Source organism: Pongo pygmaeus, chromosome 1 (assembly GCF_028885625.2).
Source record: "Pongo pygmaeus isolate AG05252 chromosome 1, NHGRI_mPonPyg2-v2.0_pri, whole genome shotgun sequence".
Classification (NCBI taxonomy): Eukaryota; Metazoa; Chordata; class Mammalia; order Primates; family Hominidae; genus Pongo; species Pongo pygmaeus.
Genome location: NC_072373.2, coordinates 145,094,225 through 145,106,884, shown reverse-complemented (window position 1 = coordinate 145,106,884; position 12,660 = coordinate 145,094,225).

The window sequence follows — 12,660 nt, the reverse complement described above, 5'->3', positions numbered from 1 at the left end:
CAGCATTTTGGTCAAAACCATTCAACAAATCTCTAGGGAGTTCCAAACTTTCCCATATTTTCTTGTCTTCTTCTTAGCCCTCCAAACTGTTCCAGCCTCTGCCTGTTATCCAGTTCCAAAGTTGCTTCCACATTTTCTGGTATCTGTTCATCGGTTTCCCACTCTACTGGTACCAGTTTATTGTATTAGTCTGTTTTCATGCTGCTGACAAAAACATAACTGAGACTGGGCAATTTGCAAAAGGAAGAGGTTTAATGGGCCAGACATAGTGGCTCACACCTGTAATTCCAACACTTTTGGAGGCCAAGGCAGGTGGATCACCTGAGGTTAGGAGTTTTAGACCAGCCTGGCCAACATGGTGAAACCCCATCTCTACTATAAAGAAAAAAATATAAAAAATTAGCCAGGCATAGTGGTGGGTGCCTGTAACCCCAGCTACTTGGGAGGCTGAAGCAGGAGAATCACTTGAACCCAGGAGGCAGAGGTTGTGGTGAGCCAAGATCACTGCATTCCAGCCTGAGTGACAAGAGTGAAACTCTGTCTCAAAAAAAAAAAAAAAAAAGAGGTTTAACGGACTTACAGTTCCACATGGCTGGGGAAGCCTCACAATCATGGCAGAAGGCAAGAAGAAGCAAGTCCCATCTTACATGGATGGCAGCAGGCACAGAGACAGCTTGTGCAGGGAAACTTCCCCTTATAAATGTGTCAGACCTCATGAGACTTATTTACTATTACCAGAACAGCATGGGAAAGACCTGCCCCCATGATTCAACTACCCCCCAACCAGGTCCCTCCCACAACACGTGGGAGTTCAAGATGAGATTTGGTTGGGGACACAGTTAAACCATATCAAATAGCATATCAAAAAATAATCCACCATAATCAAGTGGGTTTCATACCAGGGATGCAGGGATGGTTTAACATACGCAAGTCAATAAATGTGATACACCACATAAACAGAATTAAAATCAAAAATCAAATGATCATCTCAATAGATAAAGAAAAAGCATTTGACAAAATCCAGCATTCCTTTAGGATTAAAACCCTCAACAGAATCAGCATAGAAGGGACAAAGCTTAAGGTAATAAAAACCATGTATGACAAACCCACAGCCAACATTATACTGAATGGGGAAAGTTGACAGAACTGGAGCAAGACAAGGATGCCCACTTTCACCACTTCTATTCAACATAGTTCTGGAATTCCTGGCCAGAGTAATCAGACAAGAGAAAGAAATAAAGGGCATCCAAATCGGTAAAGAGGAGGTCAAACTGTCACTGTTCACTGTTGATATGATCATATACTTAGAAAACCATAAAGACTCATCCAAAAAACTCGAAGATCTAATAAATGAATTCAGTAAAGTTTCAGAGTACAAAATCAATGTACACAAATCAGTAGCACTGCTATACAACAGTGACCATGCTGAGAATCAAATCAAGAACTCAACCCCTTTCACAATAGCTGCAAAAAATTTTTAAAAATTAGGAATATACTTAACCAAAGAGGTGAAAGACCTCTACAAGGAAAACTACAAAACACTGCTGAAAGAAATCATAGATGACACAAACAAATGGAACCACATCCCATGCTCATGGATGGGTGGTAGAATCAATATTGTGAAAATGACCATACTGCCAAAAGCAATCTACAGATTCAATGTTATTCCCATCAAAATACCACCATCATTCTTCACAGAACTAGAAAAAAAATCCTAAAATTAATATGGAACCAAAAAAGATCCTACATAGCCAAAGCAAGACTAAGCAAAAAGAACAAATCTGGAAGCATCTTTTTACCTGGCTTCAAACTATACTATAAGGCTATAGTCACCAAAACAACATGGTACTGATATAAAAATAGGTACATAGACTAACGGAACAGAATAGAGAACCCAGAAATAAAGCCAAATAGTTATAGCCAGCTGATCTTCAACAAAGCAAACAAAACCATAAAGTGAGGAAAGGATACTCTACTCAACAAATGGTGCTGGGATAATTGGCAAGCCACATGTAAAAGAATGAAACTGGATTCTCATCTCTCACCTTACAAAAATCAACTCAAGGTGGATGAAAGGCTTAAATCTAAGACTTGAAACCATAAAAATTACAGAAGATAACATTGGAAAAATGCTTCTAGACATTGGCTTAGGCAAAGACTTCATGACCAAGAACCCAAAACAAAAGCAACAAAAACAAAGATAAATAGATGGGACTTAATTAAACTAAAAAGCTTCTGCACAGTGAAAGAAACAACCAGCAGAGCAAACAGACAACTCACAGAGTGGGAGAAAATCTTTGCAATCTGTGCATCTGACAAAGGGCTAATACCCAGACTCTACAAGAAACTCAAACAGATCAGCAAGAAGAAAATAAATAATCCCATCAAAAATTGGGCTAAGGACATGAATAGACAATTCTCAAAAGAAGATATACAAATGGCCAACAAACATATGAAAAAATGCTGAACATCACGAATGATTAGGGAAATACAAATCAAAACCACAATGCTATACCACTTTACTCCTACAAAAATGGCCATAATCAAAAAATAATAGATGTTGGCGTGGATTTGGTGAAAAGGGAACACTTTTACACTGCTGGTGGGAATGTAAACTAGTACAACCACTATGGAAAAACAGTATGGGGATTCCTTTTTTTTTTTTTTTCTTTTCTGAGACATGGTCTTGCTCTGTCACCCAGGCTGCAGTGCAGTAGTGTGACCTCAGCTCACTGCAACCTCTGCCTCCAGGTTTCAAGCTATTCTTCCACCTCAGCCTCCCAAGGAGCTGGAATTACAGGCACGTGCCACCATGCCCCGCTAATTTTTTTTTTTTTTTTTGTATTTTTAGTAGAGATGGGTTCTGCCATTTTGACCAGGTTGGTCTTGAACTCCTGACCTCAAGTGATCCACCCACCTCAGCTTCCCAAACTGTGTGAGCCACCGTGCCCAGTCTGAATTCCTTAAAGAACTAAAAGTAGATCTACCATTTGATTTAGCAATCCCATTACTGGGTATCTAACCAGAGGAAAATAAATCATTATACAAAAAAGGCACTTGTGCATGCATGTTTATAGCAGAACAATTCGCAATTGCAAAAATGTGGAACCAGCTCAAATGCCCATCAATCAACAAGTGGATAAAAAAATGTGATATATATACAATAGAATACTATTCAGCCATAAAAAGGAAAGAAATAATGGCATTTGCAGCAACCTGGATGGAGTTGGAGACCATTATTCTAAGTGAAGTAACTCAGGAATGGAAAACAAAACATCATATGTTCTCTCTTATAAGTGGGAGCTAAGCTATGAGGGCACAAAGGCATAAGAAGGATACAATGGGTTTGGGGACTCAGGAGAAAGGGTGGGAGGTGGTGAGGGATGAAAGACTACACATTGGGTACAGTGTACACTGCTTGAGTGGTGGGTACACCCAATCTCAGAAATCACCACTAAAGAAATTATCCATGTGACCAAACACTATCTGTTCCCCAAATCCTATTGAAATATTAAAAGGTGAAAAAAAAGAAATATTCAAATAGTGGCTTGAATAAACTGTTTTTAAGAAAAAAAAAAAAAAGGAGGCCGGGCGCAGTGGCTCACGCCTGTAATCCCAGCACTTTGGGAGGCCGAGGCAGACAGATCACGAGGTCGGGAGATCAAGACCATCCTGGCTAACACGGTGAAACCCTGTCTCTACTAAAAATACAAAAAAAAAATTAACTAGGCATAGTGACAGGCGCCTGTAGTCCCAGCTACTCGGGAGGCTGAGGCAGAAGAATGGCGTGAATCCGGGAGGCAGAGCTTGCAGTGAACCGAGATTGTGCCACTGCACTCCAGCCTGGGTGACAGAGCAAGGCTCCGTCTCAAAAAGAAAAAGAAAAAGAAAAAAAAGATAATTGCCAAACCCAAGGTCATATAGATTTCCTCCTGTGTTATTATCTAGGAGTTTTTACTTTTCCACTTTCATTTACATCTATGATTTATTTTGACTTAATATTTGTAAAGAGTGAAAGGTCTGTGTCTAGGTTCATGTTTTTACATGTGGATGTCCAGTTATTACCATCCTATTTGTTAAACAGACTATCTTCTCCATTGTATTCTCTTTACTTCCTTTGTCAAAGATCAGTTGACTATATTAATGTGGGTATATTTCTGGGCTCCCTATTCTTGTTTTAAAAACAGGATCTCACTCTGATGCCCAGGCTGGAGGCTGGAGTGCAGTGGCATGACCTCGACTCACTGCAGCCTGGGTCTCCTGGGCTCAAGCAACCCTCCCACCTCAACCTCTCAAGTAGCTGGGACTACAAGCACACACCACCACACCCGGCTAATTTTTGTATTTTTTTAAAATTATTATTATTATACTTTAAGTTTTCGGGTACATGTGCACCATGTGCAGGTTAGTTACATATGCATACATGTGCCATGCTGGTGTGCTGCACCCATTAACTCGTCATTTAGCATTAGGTATATCTCCTAATGCTATCCCTCCCCCCTTCCCCCACCCCACAACAGTCCCCAGAGTGTGATGTTACCCTTCCTGTGTCCATGTGTTCTCATTGTTCAATTCCCATCTATGAGTTAGAACATGCAGTGTTTGGTTTTTTGTCCTTGTGATAGTTTACTGAGAATGATGATTTCCAATTTCATCCATGTCCCTACAAAGGACATGAACTCATCATTTTTTATGGCTGCGTAGTATTCCATGGTGTATGTGTGCCACATTTTCTTAATCCAGTCTATCATCGTTGGACATTTGGGTTGGTTCCAAGTCTTTGCTATTGTGAATAGTGCTGCAATAAACATACTTGTGCATGTGTCTTTATAGCAGCATGATTTATAGTCCTTTGGGTATATACCCAGTAAAGGGAGGCTGGGTCAAATGGTATTTCAAGTTCTAGATCCCTGAGGAATCGCCACACTGACTTCCACAATGGTTGAACTAGTTTACAGTCCCACCAACAGTGTAAAAGTGTTCCTATTTCTCCACGTCCTCTCCAGCACCTGTTGTTTCCTGACTTTTTAATGATTGCCATTCTAACTGGTGTGAGATGGTATGTCATTGTGGTTTTGATTTGCGTTTCTCTGATGGCCAGTGATGATGAGCATTTTTTCATGTGTCTTTTGGCTGCATAAATGTCTTCTTTTGAGAGGTGTCTGTTCATATCCTTTGCCCACTTTTTGATGGGGTTGTTTGTTTTTTTCTTGTAAATTTGTTTGAGTTCATTGTAGATTCTGGATATTAGCCCTTTGTCAGATGAGTAGACTGCAAAAATTTTCTCCCATTCTGTAGGTTGCCTGTTCACTCTGATGATAGTTTCTTTTGCTGTGCAGAAGCTCTTTAGTTTAATTAGATCCCATTTGTCAATTTTGGCTTTTGTTGCCATTGCTTTTGGTGTTTTAGACATGAAGTCCTTTCCCATGCCTATGTCCTGAATGGTATTGCCTAAGTTTTCTTCTAGGGTTTTTATGTTTTTAGGTCTAACATGTAAGTCTTTAATCCATCTTGAATTAATTTTTGTATAAGGTGTAAGGAAGGGATCCAGTTTCAGCTTTCTACATATGGCTAGCCAGTTTTCCCAGCACCATTTATTAAATAGGGAATCCTTTCCCCATTGCTTGTTTTTCTCAGGTTTGTCAAAGATCAGATGGTTGTAGATATGCAGCATTATTTCTGAGGGCTCTGTTCTGTTCCATTGGTCTATATCTCTGTTTTGGTACCAGTACCATGCTGTTTTGGTTACTGTAGCCTTGTAGTATAGTTTCAAGTCAGGTAGCGTGATGCCTCCAGCTTTGTTCTTTTCGCTTAGGATCGACTTGGCAATGCGGGCTCTTTTTTGGCTCCATATGAACTTTAAAGTAATTTTTTCCAATTCTGTGAAGAAAGTCATTGGTAGCTTCATGGGGATGGCATTGAATCTATAAATTACCTTGGGCAGTATGGCCATTTTCATGATATTGATTCTTCCTACCCATGAGCATGGAATGTTCTTCCATTTGTTTGTATCCTCTTTTATTTCATTGAGCAGTGGTTTGTAGTTCTCCTTGAAGAGGTCCTTCACATCCCTTGTAAGTTGGATTCCTAGGTATTTTATTTTCTTTGAAGCAATTGTGAATGGGAGTTCACTCATGATTTGGCTCTCTGTTTGTCTGTTATTGGTGTATAAGAATGCTTGTGATTTTTGTACATTGATTTTGTATCCTGAGACTTTGCTGAAGTTGCTTATCAGCGTAAGGAGATTTTGGGCTGAGACAATGGGGTTTTCTAGATATACAATCATGTCGTCTGCAAACAGGGACAATTTGACTTCCTCTTTTCCTAATTGAATACCCTTTATTTCCTTCTCCTGCCTAATTGCCCTGGCCAGAAATTCCAACACTATGTTGAATAGGAGTGGTGAGAGAGGGCATCCCTGTCTTGTGCCAGTTTTCAAAGGGAATGCTTCCAGTTTTTGCCTATTCAGTATGATATTGGCTGTGGGTTTGTTATAGATAGCTCTTATTATTTTGAGATACATCCCATCAATACCTAATTGATTGAGAGTTTTTAGCATGAAGGGTTGTTGAATTTTGTCAAAGGCCTTTTCTGCATCTATTGAGATAATCATGTGGTTGTTGTCTTTGGTTCTGTTTATATGCTGGATTACATTTATTGATTTGCATATATTGAACCAGCCTTGCATCCCAGGGATGAAGCCCACTTGATCATGGTGGATAAGCTTTTTGATGTGCTGCAGGATTTGGTTTGCCAGTATTTTATTGAGGATTTTTGTGTCAATGTTCATGAGGGATATTGGTCTAAAATTCTCTTTCTTGGTTTTGTCTCTGCCCGGCTTTGGTATCAGGATGATGCTGGCCTCATAAAACGAGTTAGGGAGGATTCCCTCTTTTTCTACTGATTGGAATAGTTTCAGAAGGAATGGTATCAGTTCCTCCTTGTATCTCTGGTAGAATTCGGCTGTGAATCCATCTGGTCCTGGACTCTTTTTGGTTGGTAAGCTATTGATTATTGCCACAATTTCAGATCCTGTTATTGGTCTATTCAGAGATTCAACTTCTTCCTGGTTTAGTCTTGGGAGAGTGTATGTGTCGAGGAATGTATCCATTTCTTCTAGATTTTCTAGTTTATTTGCATAGAGGTGTTTGTAGTATTCTCTGATAGTAGTTTGTATTTCTGTGGGATTGGTGGTGATATCCCCCTTATCATTTTTTATTGTGTCTATTTGATTCTTCTCTCTTTTTTGCTTTATTAGTCTTGCTAGCGGTCTATCAATTTTGTTGATCCTTTCAAAAAACCAGCTCCTGGATTCATTAATTTTTTGTTTTTTGTTTTTTTTTTTTCTTTCTTTCTTTTATTATTATTATTATTATTATTATTATACTTTAGGTTTTATGGTACATGTGCGCAATGTGCAGGTAAGTTACATATGTATACATGTGCCATGCTGGTGCGCTGCACCCACCAACTCGTCATCTAGCATTAGGTATATCTCCCAATGCTATCCCTCCCCCCTCCCCCCACCCCACAGCAGTCCCCAGAGTGTGATGTTCCCCTTCCTGTGTCCATGTGTTCTCATTGTTCAATTCCCACCTATGAGTGAGAATATGCGGTGTTTGGTTTTTTGTTCTTGCGATAGTTTACTGAGAATGATGATTTCCAATTTCATCCATGTCCCTACAAAGGATGTGAACTCATCATTTTTTATGGCTGCATAGTATTCCATGGTGTATATGTGCCACATTTTCTTAATCCAGTCTATCATTGTTGGACATTTGGGTTGGTTCCAAGTCTTTGCTATTGTGAATAATGCCGCAATAAACATACGTGTGCATGTGTCTTTATAGCAGCATGATTTATAGTCCTTTGGGTATATACCCAGTAATGGGATGGCTGGGTCGAATGGAATTTCTAGTTCTAGATCCCTGAGGAATCGCCACACTGACTTCCACAAGGGTTGAACTAGTTTACAGTCCCACCAACAGTGTAAAAGTGTTCCTATTTCTCCACATCCTCTCCAGCACCTGTTGTTTCCTGACTTTTTAATGATTGCCATTCTAACTGGTGTGAGATGGTATCTCATTGTGGTTTTGATTTGCATTTCTCTGATGGCCAGTGATGGTGAGCATTTTTTCATGTGTTTTTTGGCTGCATAAATGTCTTCTTTTGAGAAGTGTCTGTTCATGTCCTTCGCCCACTTTTTGATGGGGTTGTTTGTTTTTTTCTTGTAAATTTGTTGGAGTTCATTGTAGATTCTGGATATTAGCCCTTTGTCAGATGAGTAGGTTGCGAAAATTTTCTCCTATTTTGTAGGTTGCCTGTTCACTCTGATGGTAGTTTCTTTTGCTGTGCAGAAGCTCTTGAGTTTAATTAGATCCCATTTGTCAATTTTGGCTTTTGTTGCCATTGCTTTTGGTGTTTTAGACATGAAGTCCTTGCCCATGCCTATGTCCTGAATGGTAATGCCTAGGTTTTCTTCTAGGGTTTTTATGGTTTTAGGTCTAACATTTAAGTCTTTAATCCATCTTGAATTGATTTTTGTATAAGGTGTAAGGAAGGGATCCAGTTTCAGCTTTCTACATATGGCTAGCCAGTTTTCCCAGCACCATTTATTAAATAGGGAATCCTTTCCCCATTGCTTGTTTTTGTCAGGTTTGTCAAAGATCAGATACTTGTAGAAATGTGGCATTAGTTCTGACGGCTCTGTTCTGTTCCATTGATCTATATCTCTGTTTTGGTACCAGTACCATGCTGTTTTGGTTACTGTAGCCTTGTAGTATAGTTTGAAGTCAGGTAGTGTGATGCCTCCAGCTTTGTTCTTTTGGCTTAGGATTGACTTGGCGATGCGGGCTCTTTTTTGGTTCCATATGAACTTTAAAGTAGTTTTTTCCAATTCTGTGAAGAAAGTCATTGGTAGCTTGATGGGGATGGCATTGAATCTGTAAATTACCTTGGGAAGGTTGGCCATTTTCATGATATTGATTCTTCCTACCCATGAGCATGGAATGTTCTTCCATTTGTTTGTATCCTCTTTTATTTCCTTGAGCAGTGGTTTGTAGTTCTCCTTGAAGAGGTCTTTCACATCCCTTGTAAGTTGGATTCCTAGGTATTTTATTCTCTTTGAAGCAATTGTGAATGGGAGTTCACTCATGATTTGGCTCTCTGTTTGTCTGTTATTGATGTATAAGAATGCTTGTGATTTTTGCACATTGATTTTGTATCCTGAGACTTTGCTGAAGTTGCTTATCAGCTTAAGGAGATTTTGGGCTGAGACAATGGGGTTTTCTAGATATACTATCATGTCATCTGCAAACAGGGACAATTTGACTTCCTCTTTTCCTAATTGAATACCCTTGATTTCCTTCTCCTGCCTAATTGCCCTGGCCAGAACTTCCAACACTATGTTGAATAGAAGTGGTGAGAGAGGGCATCCCTGTCTTGTGCCAGTTTTCAAAGGGAATGCTTCCAGTTTTTGCCCATTCAGTATGATATTGGCTGTGGGTTTGTCATAAATAGCTCTTATTATTTTGAGATACGTCCCATCAATTCCTAATTTATTGAGAGTTTTTAGCATGAAGGGTTGTTGAATTTTGTCAAAGGCCTTTTCTGCATCTATTGAGATAATCATGTGGTTTTTGTCTTTCGTTCTGTTTATATGCTGGATTACATTTATTGATTTGCGTATATTGAACCAGCCTTGCATCCCAGGGATGAAGCCCACTTGATCATGGTGGATAAGCTTTTTGATGTGCTGCTGGATTCTGTTTGCCAGTATTTTATTGAGGATTTTTGCATCAATGTTCATCAAGGATATTGGTCTAAAATTCTCTTTTTTTGTTGTGTCTCTGCCAGGCTTTGGTATCAGGATGATGCTGGCCTCATAAAATGAGTTAGGGAGGATTCCCTCTTTTTCTATTGATTGGAATAGTTTCAGAAGGAATGGTACCAGCTCCTCCTTGTACCTCTGGTAGAATTCGGCTGTGAATCCATCTGGACCTGGACTTTTTTTGGTTGGTAAGCTATTGATTATTGCCACAATTTCAGCTCCTGTTATTGGTCTATTCAGAGATTCAACTTCTTCCTGGTTTAGTCTTGGGAGGGTGTATGTGTTGAGGAATTTATCCATTTCTTCTAGATTTTCTAGTTTATTTGCATAGAGGTGTTTGTAATATTCTCTGATGGTAGTTTGTATTTCTGTGGGATCGGTGGTGATATCCCCTTTATCATTTTTTATTGCATCTATTTGATTCTTCTCTCTTTTTTTCTTTATTAATCTTGCTAGTGGTCTATCAATTTTGTTGATCCTTTCAAAAAACCAGCTCCTGGATTCATTTATTTTTTGAAGGGTTTTTTGTGTCTCTATTTCCTTCAGTTCTGCTCTGATTTTAGTTATTTCTTGCCTTCTGCTAGCTTTTGAATGTGTTTGCTCTTGCTTTTCTAGTTCTTTTAATTGTGAAGTTAGGGTGTCAATTTTAGATCTTTCCTGCTTTCTCTTGTGGGCATTTAGTGCTATAAATTTCCCTCTACACACTGCTTTGAATGCATCCCAGAGATTCTGGTATGTTGTGTCTTGGTTCTCGTTGGTTTCAAAGAACATCTTTATTTCTGCCTTCATTTCGTTATGTACCCAGTAGTCATTCAGGAGCAGGTTGTTCAGTTTCCACGTAGTTGAGCGGTTTTGAGTGAGATTCTTAATCCTGAGTTCTAGCTTGATTGCACTGTGATCTGAGAGACAGTTTGTTCCAATTTCTGTTCTTTTACATTTATTGAGGAGAGCTTTACTTCCAAGTATATGGTCAATTTTGGAATAGGTGTGGTGTGGTGCTGAAAAAAATGTATATTCTGTTGATTTGGGGTGGAGAGTTCTGTAGATGTCTATTAGGTCCGCTTGGTGCAGAGCTGAGTTCAATTCCTGGGTATCCTTGTTGACTTTCTGTCTCGTTGATCTGTCTAATGTTGATAGTGGGGTGTTAAAGTCTCCCATTATTAATGTGTGGGAGTCTAAGTCTCTTTGTAGGTCACTCAGGACTTGCTTTATGAATCTGGGTGCTCCTGTATTGGGTGCATATATATTTAGGATAGTTAGCTCTTCTTGTTGAATTAATCCCTTTACCATTATGTAATGGCCTTCTTTGTCTCTTTTGATCTTTGTTGGTTTAAAGTCTGTTTTATCAGAGACTAGGATTGCAACCCCTGCCTTTTTTTGTTTTCCATTTGCTTGGTAGATCTTCCTCCATCCTTTTATTTTGAGCCTATGTGTGTCTCTGCACGTGAGATGGGTTTCCTGAATATAGCACACTGATGGGTCTTGAGTCTTTATCCAATTTGCCAGTCTGTGTCTTTTAATTGGAGCATTTAGTCCATTTACATTTAAAGTTAATATTGTTATGTGTGAATTTGATCCTGTCATTATGATGTTAGCTGGATATTTTGCTCGTTAGTTGATGCAGTCTCTTCCTAGTCTCGATGTTCTTTACATTTCGGTATGATTTTGCAGTGGCTGGTACCGGTTGTGCCTTTCCATGTTTAGCGCTTCCTTCAGGAGCTCTTTTAGGGCAGGCCTGGTGGTGACAAAATCTCTCAGCATTTGCTTGTCTGTAAAGTATTTTATTTCTCCTTCACTTATGAAGCTTAGTTTGGCAGGATATGAAATTCTGGGTTGAAAATTCTTTTCTTTAAGAATGTTGAATATTGGCCCCCACTCTCTTCTGGCTTGTAGGGTTTCTGCCGAGAGATCCGCTGTTAGTCTGATGGGCTTCCCTTTGATGGTAACCCGACCTTTCTCTCTGGCTGCCCTTAACATTTTTTCCTTCATTTCAACTTTGGTGAATCTGACAATTATGTGTCTTGGAGTTGCTCTTCTCGAGGAGTATCTTTGTGGCGTTCTCTGTATTTCCTGAATCTGAATGTTGGCCTGCCTTGCTAGATTGGGGAAGTTCTCCTGGATAATATCCTGCAGAGTGTTTTCCAACTTGTTTCCATTCTCCCCGTCACTTTCAGGTACACCAATCAGACGTAGATTTGGTCTTTTCACATAGTCCCACATTTCTTGGAGGCTTTGCTCGTTTCTTTTTATTCTTTTTTCTCTAAACTTCCCTGCTCGCTTCATTTCATTCATTTCATCTTCCAGGGCTGATACCCTTTCTTCCATTTGATCGCATCGGCTCCTGAGGCTTCTGCATTCTTCACGTAGTTCTCGAGCCTTGGTTTTCAGCTCCATCAGCTCCTTTAAGCACTTCTCTGTATTGGTTATTCTAGTTATACATTCTTCTAAATTTTTTTCAAAGTTTTCAACTTCTTTGCCTTTGGTTTGAATATCCTCCCGTAGCTCGGAGTAATTTGATCGTCTGAAGCCTTCTTCTCTCAGCTCGTCAAAGTCATTGTCTGTCCAGCTTTGTTCCGTTGCTGGTGAGGAACTGCGTTCCTTTGGAGGAGGAGAGGTACTCTGGTTTTTAGAGTTTCCAGTTTTTCTGCTCTGTTTTTTCCCCATCTTTGTGGTTTTATCTACTTTTGGTCTTTGATGATGGTGATGTACAGATGGGTTTTTGGTGTGGATGTCCTTTCTGTTAGTTTTCCTTCTAACAGACAGAACCCTCAGCTGCAGGTCTGTTGGAGTACCTGGCCGGCCGTGTGAGGTGTCAGTCTGCCCCTGCTGGG